We start from the raw sequence: 11,645 nt of genomic DNA on the forward strand, positions 1-11,645 counted from the left end.
AGTTGAGGTGTACCCGGAGGTGTCCATTGTGAGACTATGCCGTTTTCTTTGAGATAGTCCCGGAATTCCCCACTAAGGTATTCTCCTCCTCGATCTGATCGAAGAGCCTTAAGAGGTTTTCCAGTTTGTTTTTCTACTTCATTCTTGAACTCTTTGAACTTTTCAAAGGATTCAGACTTGTGTCTCATAAGATACACATACCCATACCGTGAATAATCATCGGTAAAGGTAATGAAGTAAGAATAACGTCCCCTGGCTAGCACATCGAATGGGCCACATACATCTGTATGTATTAGGGTAAGTATTTCAGTGGTCCTCTCCCCATGTCCTACAAAGGACAGTCTAGCCATTTTTCCTTGAAGACAGGACTCGCAAACTGGATATGACTCGGAAGTCAATGAGCCGAGAAGCCCATCTTTATCCATTTTGTTCATCCTATCCTCTCCAATATGGCCAAGTCTGAGGTGCCACAAATATCTTTGGTTTATCTCATCTCTGGATCTTTTGGATCCTTTGGCACTCATATCTTGCTCGGTAACATTCACAGATACATCCATATGTAAATGATAGAGACTGTCAATTATGAAACCACGTGCGACTATTTTATTTCTCAAATAAATAGAACAGCAGTCTTTGTCAAATGTAAAAACATGACCTTCCTGTGCTAGACATGAAACAGAAATCAAATTTCTGCTAGCAACAGGTACATAATAGCAGTCTCTAAGTATTAAACTAAATCCAGACGGTAGTCGCAGATGGTAGGTGCCCACAGCCACAGCAGCAACTTTTGCCCCGTTGCCAACCCTAAGGGTTACCGCACCTTCCGCCAGCCTTCTACTTTCCTTTAGACCCTGCATGGTAGTGCACAGATGAGCACTAGAACCAGAATCTATAACCCAACTAGAAGTAGAAGAAACTGTTAGATTAGTTTTAATTATGAGCAAGTCTATACCTTCTCAAGGTGTGTCACCTTTCTTGTTCTTCAGGCTCTCGAGGTATGAAGGACAGTTTCTCTTCCAGTGGCCTTCGACATTGCAGTGGAAACATTTTCCTTTGTCGTTAGCCTTTTTCTTTTGAACTTCCTTCTTTGGCTTCTTGTCTTTCTTCTGCTTCTTAGCAGGCTTCTTTTTCTTCCAAGTAGACTTTCTCTTGGAACCAGAAGTCAACTCAGCAGCAAGGACATTGCCCCTTGAACCTTTCAAGGCTCCCTCAGCAGTTACCAACATGTTGATTAGTTCAGTCTTAGTGCATTCAATCTTATTCATGTGGTAGTTTACTATAAACTGACCAAATGAATCAGGAAGTGACTGTAGGATCAAATCCACTTGTAATTCCTTGTGCATGTCCATACCGAGCTTCTCAAGCTCCTCTAGGTCCTTGATCATGGTCAGACCGTGATCATGGACAGACTGCCCCTCGCGCATCTTCGCTTTGAAAAGCCTCTTGGACACTTCAAAACGAGCTGTGCGACTCTGCTCACCATACAACTCTTGCAGGTGTGCCAGTATGTCCCTAGCAGTCTTTATATTTTCATGCTGGCATTGGAGTTCATTAGACATGGATGCCATCATATAGCATTTTACTCTAATGTCATCATCCAACCACTTTTTATGCATTTCACGCTGAACATCAGTAGGACGTGCTGGTAGTGTGGGGATATCTGAATCGAGTATGTAGCCTATCTTCTCACAGTCCAAAACTATTTTGAGATTTCTAAGCCAGTCTTTGTAATTGGTTCCGGTCAGTCGGTTGGTCTCAAGAATACGGGTCAAAGGGTTTGAAGCTGACATTGTATCTGCAGAGAGTAAAGATTCTAGTTAGACTTTTGTACTTGATCCTAATCTATTCTAAGGTCTTTTAGAACAAATGTAACTCCCACTATTTTCTCGAATCCCTCACACTCCCCTGGTAGGGAAACGGAAATCCCACACGACTAGGGTTTCTAGTGGGTACTGCGGTCCCACCAATTTACATGCCACCTCACCTAACAGTTATTGGTGACACATAGATGGATGAGTGTACAACTCTTGTACAATGCTTCTCAAGCATGTTGCAGTGTAACTTGGTCTCTAAGCCATGAAGACCTCACCTAACAGTTATTGGTCCCATTTCTTAGTTAAGTCAGACCCACCGTATAACCGTAGGAATAAAGTCGTCATTGGGTCCTCACCTAACAGTTATTGGTGCCCAACCCCACCTTTACCCTACAACATCTCATGTCTATAGAGAGGTCCAGCCCCCCGATGCAACTTGACCACTGTGTCCAGCCGAGACAAATCAACATCAGAAAGGCCTTAGCAGCTCTACTACAGTGGAAGACCTATTGACTTAATATTGGTTAATCAGGTCTTAGTGTTTGCAACTTGAGCCCTTCATAAGAGGTAATCGAACAATTGGCCAGGTAAGCAGGTGGGAGGCTCCCCTTACTTAGAGAGTAAGGTCCTAATTAAGTAACCACCTTTCATGCTTTCCTAGACACCAATTAGATCAATTAATCTAATATGACTTGCTCATGTCGGTTCACTCTCGACTTGATTGAGGAGGTTTTGATTTAGGTCTCAATTGGGTTTGCTACATCACATGTAAACCTATCTACCCGACTCGCATTTACATCACATGCAAACGGCACATCACAGGCAGTTATAATCGCAGCATCAAATTAAAGTTAAACTTTAAATAGGTGATGATCATGGATTCTAATTAGGTCGTATTACAAGCACATGCACATCAATCGATCAAGTGGTCTTCAACTCTTGAATTGGTTCCAAGCCTCCTTGATTCGATCCTTGATCAACCCTTGATCCCATCGCCATCAACCGCTTGGATCACCTTTCATCTCATGCCTTCAACTTGATCGTTGATGTACATCACATCACAGAAATACAACCAGATGTAAAATAAAAATAAAAATAAATTACATCTCCTTTTAGGAGGCACGCAGGCCTCTCAAAACATCAAATAAGATGCATGCAAGCATCTGAAAAATTACATGACATCGCAGATCACATCGCAGGTCATTACATTTGATACCAAAAGGGTTTGAATCCTATGATCATCACCGTATGCAACAATTATAATTTTCAGATCTGAAAACTAACTGATTATATCATGACATAGGTCGCTGATCATGCTAATCATGATTCTAAACTTTGTAATCCCATTAACAATGCAATTAGAATCATCTTTTTATCACATAAAAATCAGCATGTAAAAAATCAGCACCCCTGAAAAATCTGCATGCAGAATTTTTCAGCATGCATGATCATTCAATTTTCAGATCTAATAAGCCTTTAGATATTTAATTCTTACCTTAATCTACGAAGCCTAGGCTCTGATACCACTGTTGGGAACCCGCCCATGCCGCTGATATTTCAAAAATTTTTCAGATGGCAGCGGAATCGGCATGCACGGGTTCGACGTTCATCGCATGAACGTTGTTTCGAGACCTTTCGTAATTAGGTAAGAATTAAAACTTTTAAAACTATTAGGAAGATCAAATCTTCACCTTGCGCGGGTAGATGATCACCGCAAATCTGAATTCGTGGTTTTGGAAGAGGGTTCGCTTGAAGCCGTTCAAACGTCCGGCCTCTACGGGTATCCACACGAAGCAGGATCCGATCCAAGCTTTCTATCTCACCGGGGTGCTAGCTCCCTTGCAGAGATAGCTTTGATGGCTGATGTCCTCCCTCTCAATCAACTCTTGATTGTGCTTAGAAGGAGGAAGAAGAAGGATGAAGAAGAGGAAGAAGATGATCCCCTACGCAGCCTTCTCTTGTTCCTTGTGTTGGATGAAGGAAGGGAAGGGAAGGAGGCCGCCAACACTTGGAGAGCTTTTCCCTTGCTTGCGGCTGAGAACACCAAGGAAAGGAGAGGGCCACGGCTTGGAGGAAGAGAGGTTTCAATCTTGAGGGGGGCCGGCCCTAGTCCTCCATTTAAAGTGAGTGGAGCTCCTAACAATTAGGAGCTCCATGATAACTTACCAAAGAAGGGGCGCCGGCCCTAGCTCTTCATGTCGCCCTAGCCAAGTGGAGAGGGGCTGATGTCCCTCTTACTTGGTTAACCTAATCCTCTTCAAAGAGGATTAGGTGCCTCTCTCATGGTTTAATCCTAATCTAATTAGGATTCGCCAAATTGGGTTCAATCTATGCTAGTCCTAATCCAATTAGGACTTGAATGAACCATGACTCAATTGAACTCTTCAATCCTAATCCAATTAGGAGTCATGTTGATTCATTAGATTAATAATTAATTAGGACTTAAGGAATCCTAATCCAATTAGGATTTGTTTTAATTTTAGTCCTAATCCAATTAGGACTCTATTTGAATCCGAAGTCCTAATCTAATTAGAATTTCTAGGAATCCTACTCCAAGTAGGAATCCTATTTTAATTCAAAATTCCTAATCTCATTAGGATTGTAGGAATCCTATTCCAAGTAGGAATCCCAGTCCTACTCCAACTAGGATTTCCAGTCCTAATCCAATTAGGATTCTAGGAATCCTACCCGAAGTAGGACTCTTGTTTCAAGTCCAATTAATTAATTCCCTTGGTTCCTTCTTCAACTTCTTTATCAATCAAATTGATTACTTGTGATTCTTAATCACGATTTCAACCATCGGATCGGTCAATACTTCTAGTGTGTGTGACCCCATAGGTTCTACTCTGACTGGTAGTGAGATATATTATGATCTCTATCACAATATCATTGAAAACTCCTTTCAATGGGTTGGAACGATTCCAACTCAACTCATTAGGGTTTATCGATCATCAAGATAATCCCTATGAGTCCCACCATCCACCAGTGACACCTAGCAGCATGTAGTGGCTACCCAGTAGAATAGAAAGATGAACCTCTAGGTGCAGTTAACATGTGATACAGTCCTACTATCGTGGATCCCTACAGGACGGAGGTCATGGACAACTCGTCAAACCCCATCGTCTGTCATATGTCAAGATTTGTTCGACTTGAGTTCGATAGTGGAAAACTCTTTTTCACTTTATATTACTGCCCTGGCCAAGGTCTTAGAACTCAGTCTAACAAATCACATAGGATCACTCCTTTTCTATCAAGGTCGATAGATTCCTTATAGGTGCACACCCTACTCCTACAGTGAACCTACTGCAGCCAATCTACACTGCATGGACCCATATGGCTAGAGACCATGTATGTGTGCAGTCAAACTACAATAACCTCACTGTGAGTAGCCGAAGCACCGCAGGTCAAAGGACCAGTCACACTACTGCAACATCAAGCAAGTCACTGACGAGTGGATAGACATCCAAGTGACTTCTTGTCTTGGTCACGCTCAGTACCCTTGTTCTCTAACAAGCACCTGCACTATCACTTCAGTGTCCCTACACTGTGGACTCAAGTCTCGTCCATCCAGAAGGAAAGTGATCTGTGCACTGATCGGATCGATCACCGTCCTCGTGATGATCCATTGATCAGGAGCATTTAGAAATTAATCACCAATGATACATGGCTCAAATTCTCAACTCTTGAGAATATGTATCATCATCTTATTAATTCTTTGGACGATTCATAGACACATAAACAATATGAATGAAAAGATGCCTTTTATTTATTCAATAATAAATAGTCAAGTACAAAATTATGTCCCTAGAATTAATAATGTGTCAGCCAGATTGGCTTCTAGGGCATACATCTAACAAATAAATCAAAATTTTTGGCAGATATGAAACATAAATCAAGCATTGAAATGAATAAACTAATAGAACCATAACTCATGATAAGTGCACTGTGGGTAGGTTAATTTCGACTATTCACATAATTGGTTGGGGTTCACACATATATTCACATATTAAGTTGGATGAATTTTGTATGGAAACTAGAGATATTACCTCCATCATGTAGGTCATAAGCCCAGTCTGATGTTTTTTCATCGAAATTTCTCCAAGCGGAGAATAATACCAAGAGGTGAACTTGGAACGATTTCGAGAAATCATGCGCATAAACTTCTTTGAAGCCACATAAAAGGAGTATTTGGAGTGGACATATACTCTTCTCTCACTTTCATAGGACACAAGCTTAACTTTTTTTGGATGGGTTTATTTCTAGATTGTCGTATAGAAACAAAGCAACAAAAACTGTTAAAAGTGATAATGAGAGGTACCAAAGGAGAGAAGTTTTCTATATTCATGTGGCATGAACGGCCGTATATATATAAAGAAAAGAAAATCAAATTCCACACAATATACATCAAGAATGAAAAATACATATTGTACAGGGTCATATTCCACATAATATGACAAAATCAAATCCTACACAATATCGTCAAGAATGAAAAATATATATTGTATAGAATCAAATCAAATCTCACACAATAGTTGTAATAAAAACATTCTTCCTCACAAAAGTGAGAAATGAAAATAAAAGAGATGATGGTGTCAAGGCATTTTCTTTTGTGACAAGTTAGACATTTTTTAGTTTAATCCATCATTTTCTCACTGACAAAAACAATAATTGTTATCAAAGAACTCATTCTAGTGCTGATACGCGTTAGTGAGATCAAGGGCTTCTAGACTGACATGCAATCAAGCAGCCTCCCGTATGTGGTTGGGCTTCCACATCCCTTCTTCAAGATGTTCGGCTTGGTTATACCATGTAGTGAAAATAAGCCGTGGACCAGACAGGCGGTGAGGCACTCTATTATAGAGATTTTGGGGGTAGGCGAGCAGGAGGGCACTTTGAGATACCTGAGGATTCCGATCTCTGGTCGGCGGCTGCGTGGTATGGATTGCTCTTTTTTGGAGTTTAGCATCAAGCACAGGTTGGAAGAATGATAGATGCATTCACTGTCGATGATGGGTAGGATCACCCTAGTTCGGGCAGTCCTCTCCTCGATCCCTATTTATTTATTATCCAACTCCCTCATTCCAGTGGGGGTTCTGAGGACTCTTGAGCAGTTCTTTAGGAACTTCATCTAGGAGAGGAGTGGAGGCAGAGGTGGTATCCACCTATTGGCATGGGAGGTGGTGTGTAAACTGACCAGGTTCGAAGGCTTGGGGGTGCAGTCTCTATTGGCAATGTGAGAGGCCCTAGCGGCTCGCCATGTTGCTAGATTTGTGATGGAGCCCGACAGTATATGATCTTCATTGATGAGGACCAAGTATGCTGTTTTGTTGCCTGGAGCGAGAACGGCCCGTCACCATTCATCGATGTGGAGGAAAATGTGTACCAGAGCCATGTTGGTCCTTCTGAAGATTAGATGGGCTATTGGTGATGGCCGGTCCATTGATGTGCTAGAGGATTGCTGGGTGACCTCATAGTCGATCAGCCGCTTGCCGACCATGGTGAACTCAGTGCGATTAGCTGGCTATAGGGTTAGCGATTTGATGGACTCTGATGAGGGACGTTGGAGGGATAGGTTGATTCGAGAGGTGCTTGGGGAGCAGCTGGTTGAGATGGTCCTAGCTCTCTCGATTCCTGTCTGGGAGGAGTCCGACAGGTTAGTATGGGTGCCGTCGGGCCGCTCTCAGGTGCGTGCGGGGGATCTTCAGTCTCTGTTCAGTGGGGAGCCAACAGGCAAATCGAGGAAGGATGGATTTGGAGGATGCGGATTCACCCACAGGTGGCGCTTTTCATTTGGAAGGTGGCCTGGGGTTGCCTACCTACCAGGAGTGTGCTAGCTCGGCGAGGTGTGCGGATCTCTCAGTGTTGTGAGGTGTGTACGGATAGCGAGGAGGCTATTGGGCATGTTCTTTTGCAGTGCCCCAAGGCCAGGAAGATATGAAGGAGGTCACCAGCCCCTCTTTCCTATTCGGTGGAGTCGTCACAGGACCTGTTACATTTGCTGAAAGTTTCATTATGGAGTTCTAGTTTTGCTAAAGCAGAGATACTTAGAGCATACCTGGCTTACCATATTTGGTTGGACAAGAATGCGGGTCTGTTTGAGGGCAGGAGGTCATTTTTGAGGATGGTGGTGGATAGAGCTGTACTTCAGGCCAGGGAGGTTATTTCATGTGCCGCTTTGTTCTCTCCTGGAATGGTTAGGGACATCCAGGATACTCTTTTCGCTGCTACAACGCTCAGGTTGCTCTTGTTTTTTGGGTGCCCCCATTCCCTGGCCATCTTAAGATAAACTTTGACAGTAGCATACCGATGGATGGGATGTCCGAAAGTGTGGGATTTGTGATTAGAGACCACTTTGGTAGGCTGGTTGCAGCCTAGGGACGTCGTACAATAGGATTTATAGTTGGAGCAGAGCTGCGGGCAGCTTGGGAGGATATGTCCTATGCGAGGCGGGCTCTTGGTGCCGAGCGGGTGTATCTCAAGGAGGACTCATCGGTGGTGATCGATTGGATCTTGGGTTTGGACAGGTATGGAGATTGTCACCCTCTTATTCGTGAGACTCATAGGCTGGTTATGGAGTTGGATGAGTTTCAAGTGACAAATGTGTTTCAGAAGGCGAACAGGGCAGCAGATTGGATCGCCTCCTATGTTGTGCGACATTCCAGAGAGATCCTTTGGACGTCCGTAGTAGATTTACCGCCCTCATTGTACTTTTTACTTTCTTGTGACTTGGCAGGATGTATTCACGTTAGAGCTATATGAATTGTTGTTTTCACCAAAAAAAAAACAAAAAAGCTGTGGAATGTTATACATAATTTTAGAGTTTTATGGCTGTAAGTTGTTGGCAGAGTCATGAGCAAGTGATTATTTATTGGATGTATTTTAATTTCCTACTTTAGTAGAAATTTTTTATCCTATTATCCATTGCACCAAAATTGCCGTCATCTTCACATGGCTTGTGACGAACCTATGTATGGCTTAATCAGGGATAGTAGTAGTAAAAGTGAAATTAGATCGGATACCAATATATCTATATCTATATTTATTTTATTTGACACATATGGATACATATATTAATTGGATGCAAAATTCATATTCATATTCGTTTTAAATAGATACAAATACAAATTGGATATTACGAGAATAGATATAAATATAGAGATAAGTCGGATAATTAAATTTTATGACTACGAAATCAAAGATATTATTAAGTGGATGTTTAATATGTTAATATAGTTATATATTTTTTAAAAAAATTCATTAGTCATATACGGGATTACAAATAGAATTAGATATTCGGATACAGATGGGATAATTATCTATCCATATCTAAATATGTTTGTCTTTGCTAAATATGGATATGGATATAGATATTAGTTAAATACTTCATTTTTTATTTATATCCAGATGGATTTGAATTTGAAAATGGAATAATATGGATATTATCTGACCCATTCTCACTCGTGTGTGCAGTAGGCTGGCCTTGATGGAGTACAAAACTTCAAGCGTTCTGCAGGCCCAAACAATGTTAGATTAGATCCAAGTAAACGTTCTAACATTCGGCCCAAAAAAACCAACTAAATAAAAACAACACTTCGAAATCAGGTATAGGCTTTGTGATCACAGATTATAACTCTAGACTAATTGCAACTGGAGGGCGATATACCTTTGATATGACAGCTATAGGGGCAAAGCTTAGGGCAGCATGTGTAAATCCCAGACCAGATGGACCGGCATGGACCAAAGCCAAAGGTCCATTTGGAAGTTTTGGAAGGAAGGAGGTGGAGGGCGGCAACTGTTGAGGCGGTTATAATCACCTAACAGCCACGGTCCCCCACCCCTCTGAGGTTGATGGAGGGTTATAAAAACCCATGAAGTCCTGAGTACAGGACCCGATCGATTACACTCTCCCTACTCCTCACCTTCTTCCTTCTGTGCAAGAAATCGGATCGATAGTAGTGGCACCGGAGGAGGAGGGAGCTCATCACCACACTGCGTCGCCGGAGCTAACACAGCAGCGCGCCGGAAAAGCTTCACCGCTCCCTGGAGATAGGTAAACCCGTAGCCTCCTTCCATTCGTGATTTAACTATTGTTAGCCTAGATCTAATCTGTCTAGGAGGTAATTAACAGAGCAAGAAGGAAATAAAAGAAGAAGAAAGGGGGATGATCTAACCTGGGGATGGCCTTGAGCCGACTCCAGTTCGATCGACTGAGGTTACGACCGGCTCATGCTGTAGATCTCCTCCCTCCATTCAAGCACAGATCTTCTTCCCTTGTTAATCAAACCCTAAATCTAGTAAACCTAAAATGCAAACGTACCGGCCGATCCATGGGAAGAGCCTTCGGCTGCAGTAAATCTGGTTCCTATGGGTGGAACCGGTTTGATTTTCGGTCGAAGATGACCAGAGAAGAAGAGCCGAAGGGGGATCTCCCTATTTTGCCCATGGACGCCGCCGGCTCGGGGCACCGTGGACGCCATCAGGCCGACCACGGGTGTCGGCCGCGCGCTACGCGGGCACCACCGGCTTCGACCGGTTCCTCTACTGCTTGAGGGGTGCCCATGCCCCATCTCCTCCACCGGAGGTGGAGAAGGAGAGCGGCTAGTTGGGCTGCGGCTGCTGCAAGGTGGGCCGCTGCAGCCGCCGCTGGTTGGCCGCAGCACCGCCGGCTTCGGGCCGACCTCCCTTCCGAGCGTCCCACGAGCCTCCTCGCTTCATGTGAGATGAGGATAAGAGGGGGAGGAGATCGGGACGGGAAGAAGAAAGAAGGAGAAGAAGGTGCGGGAAGGGAGGAGAATAGAAGAAAAAGAAAGAAAAAAAGAGAAAAAAAAAAAGAAGAAAAGAAAAAGAAGAAAAGAAAAGAAAAGAAAAAAAAAAGAAGGAAAAGAAAAGAAGAAAGAAAAATAAAATAAAAATTATTGTGGGCCGAATTGGGTCTGATTCCGGCGGTGGGCTTCATATGAACCAGGTTTTAAAGGCCCGAGGCTGGGCTGGGCCCTGGTCTGAGCCCAATATTCTTAAACCCAGAATTAACTAAACCAGTATGTAATTGATCCAGGCCTGAACCAGTAATTAGGTCAGATCTGAACCGGTATGTAATTGACCCAGGCCTAAACCAGTAATTGGGTCAGAACTGAACCAGTATGCAATTAACCCAGACCTGAACCAGGAACTTGGGTCAGACCTGAACCAGAAAATTGTTTAGACCAAAAATCAGATGTTGGATCAAACCCAAATTGAGGATTTGAAGAGACCTAAATCAGAAATTGAACCAGATTAGAGACCTAAGAATGAAATTGAGTCCTATAGATGGATTGTAAACTGGGTAATTAAGAAAAATTGTAATTAAATAAAGTTGAACGTGCAATTAACAAGTAATTTGATGATGTTGTTAGGTAATTGAAGAATTGGCACTCAAACCTAAGGTTGGTGGGCAAACTAAGGTAAGTAACCTGTCTTAATCTTATTATGGATCATGTAGCATGTTTTATAAGATAAAAAAGTATTATTTATGCAATTGGAAATGTGTATATGAATTGTGGAAAAAGTAATCCTGATATAATCTTATGTTTTATCAAATACTTGTGACTACTCGATTATGAAATTGTATATGATTATTTATGTTTTTACAAAATTAGAATCAAGAATGTGTTAGCAAATGATTACATGATTTTGGATCATAATTATATACACATGATTATGATGATGTAGAAAGATGCATAGAAAAATAAAGTTTTCAATATGATCATGAGTTTGATTTAGTATGATGCCATTATTCACTTTCCAATGTATCTATGAAAAAAGATTTATGAAAAGCATGATATGTTTTAAAGA

Source organism: Phoenix dactylifera, chromosome 4 (genome assembly GCF_009389715.1).
Source record: "Phoenix dactylifera cultivar Barhee BC4 chromosome 4, palm_55x_up_171113_PBpolish2nd_filt_p, whole genome shotgun sequence".
NCBI classification, from domain to species: Eukaryota; Viridiplantae; Streptophyta; class Magnoliopsida; order Arecales; family Arecaceae; genus Phoenix; species Phoenix dactylifera.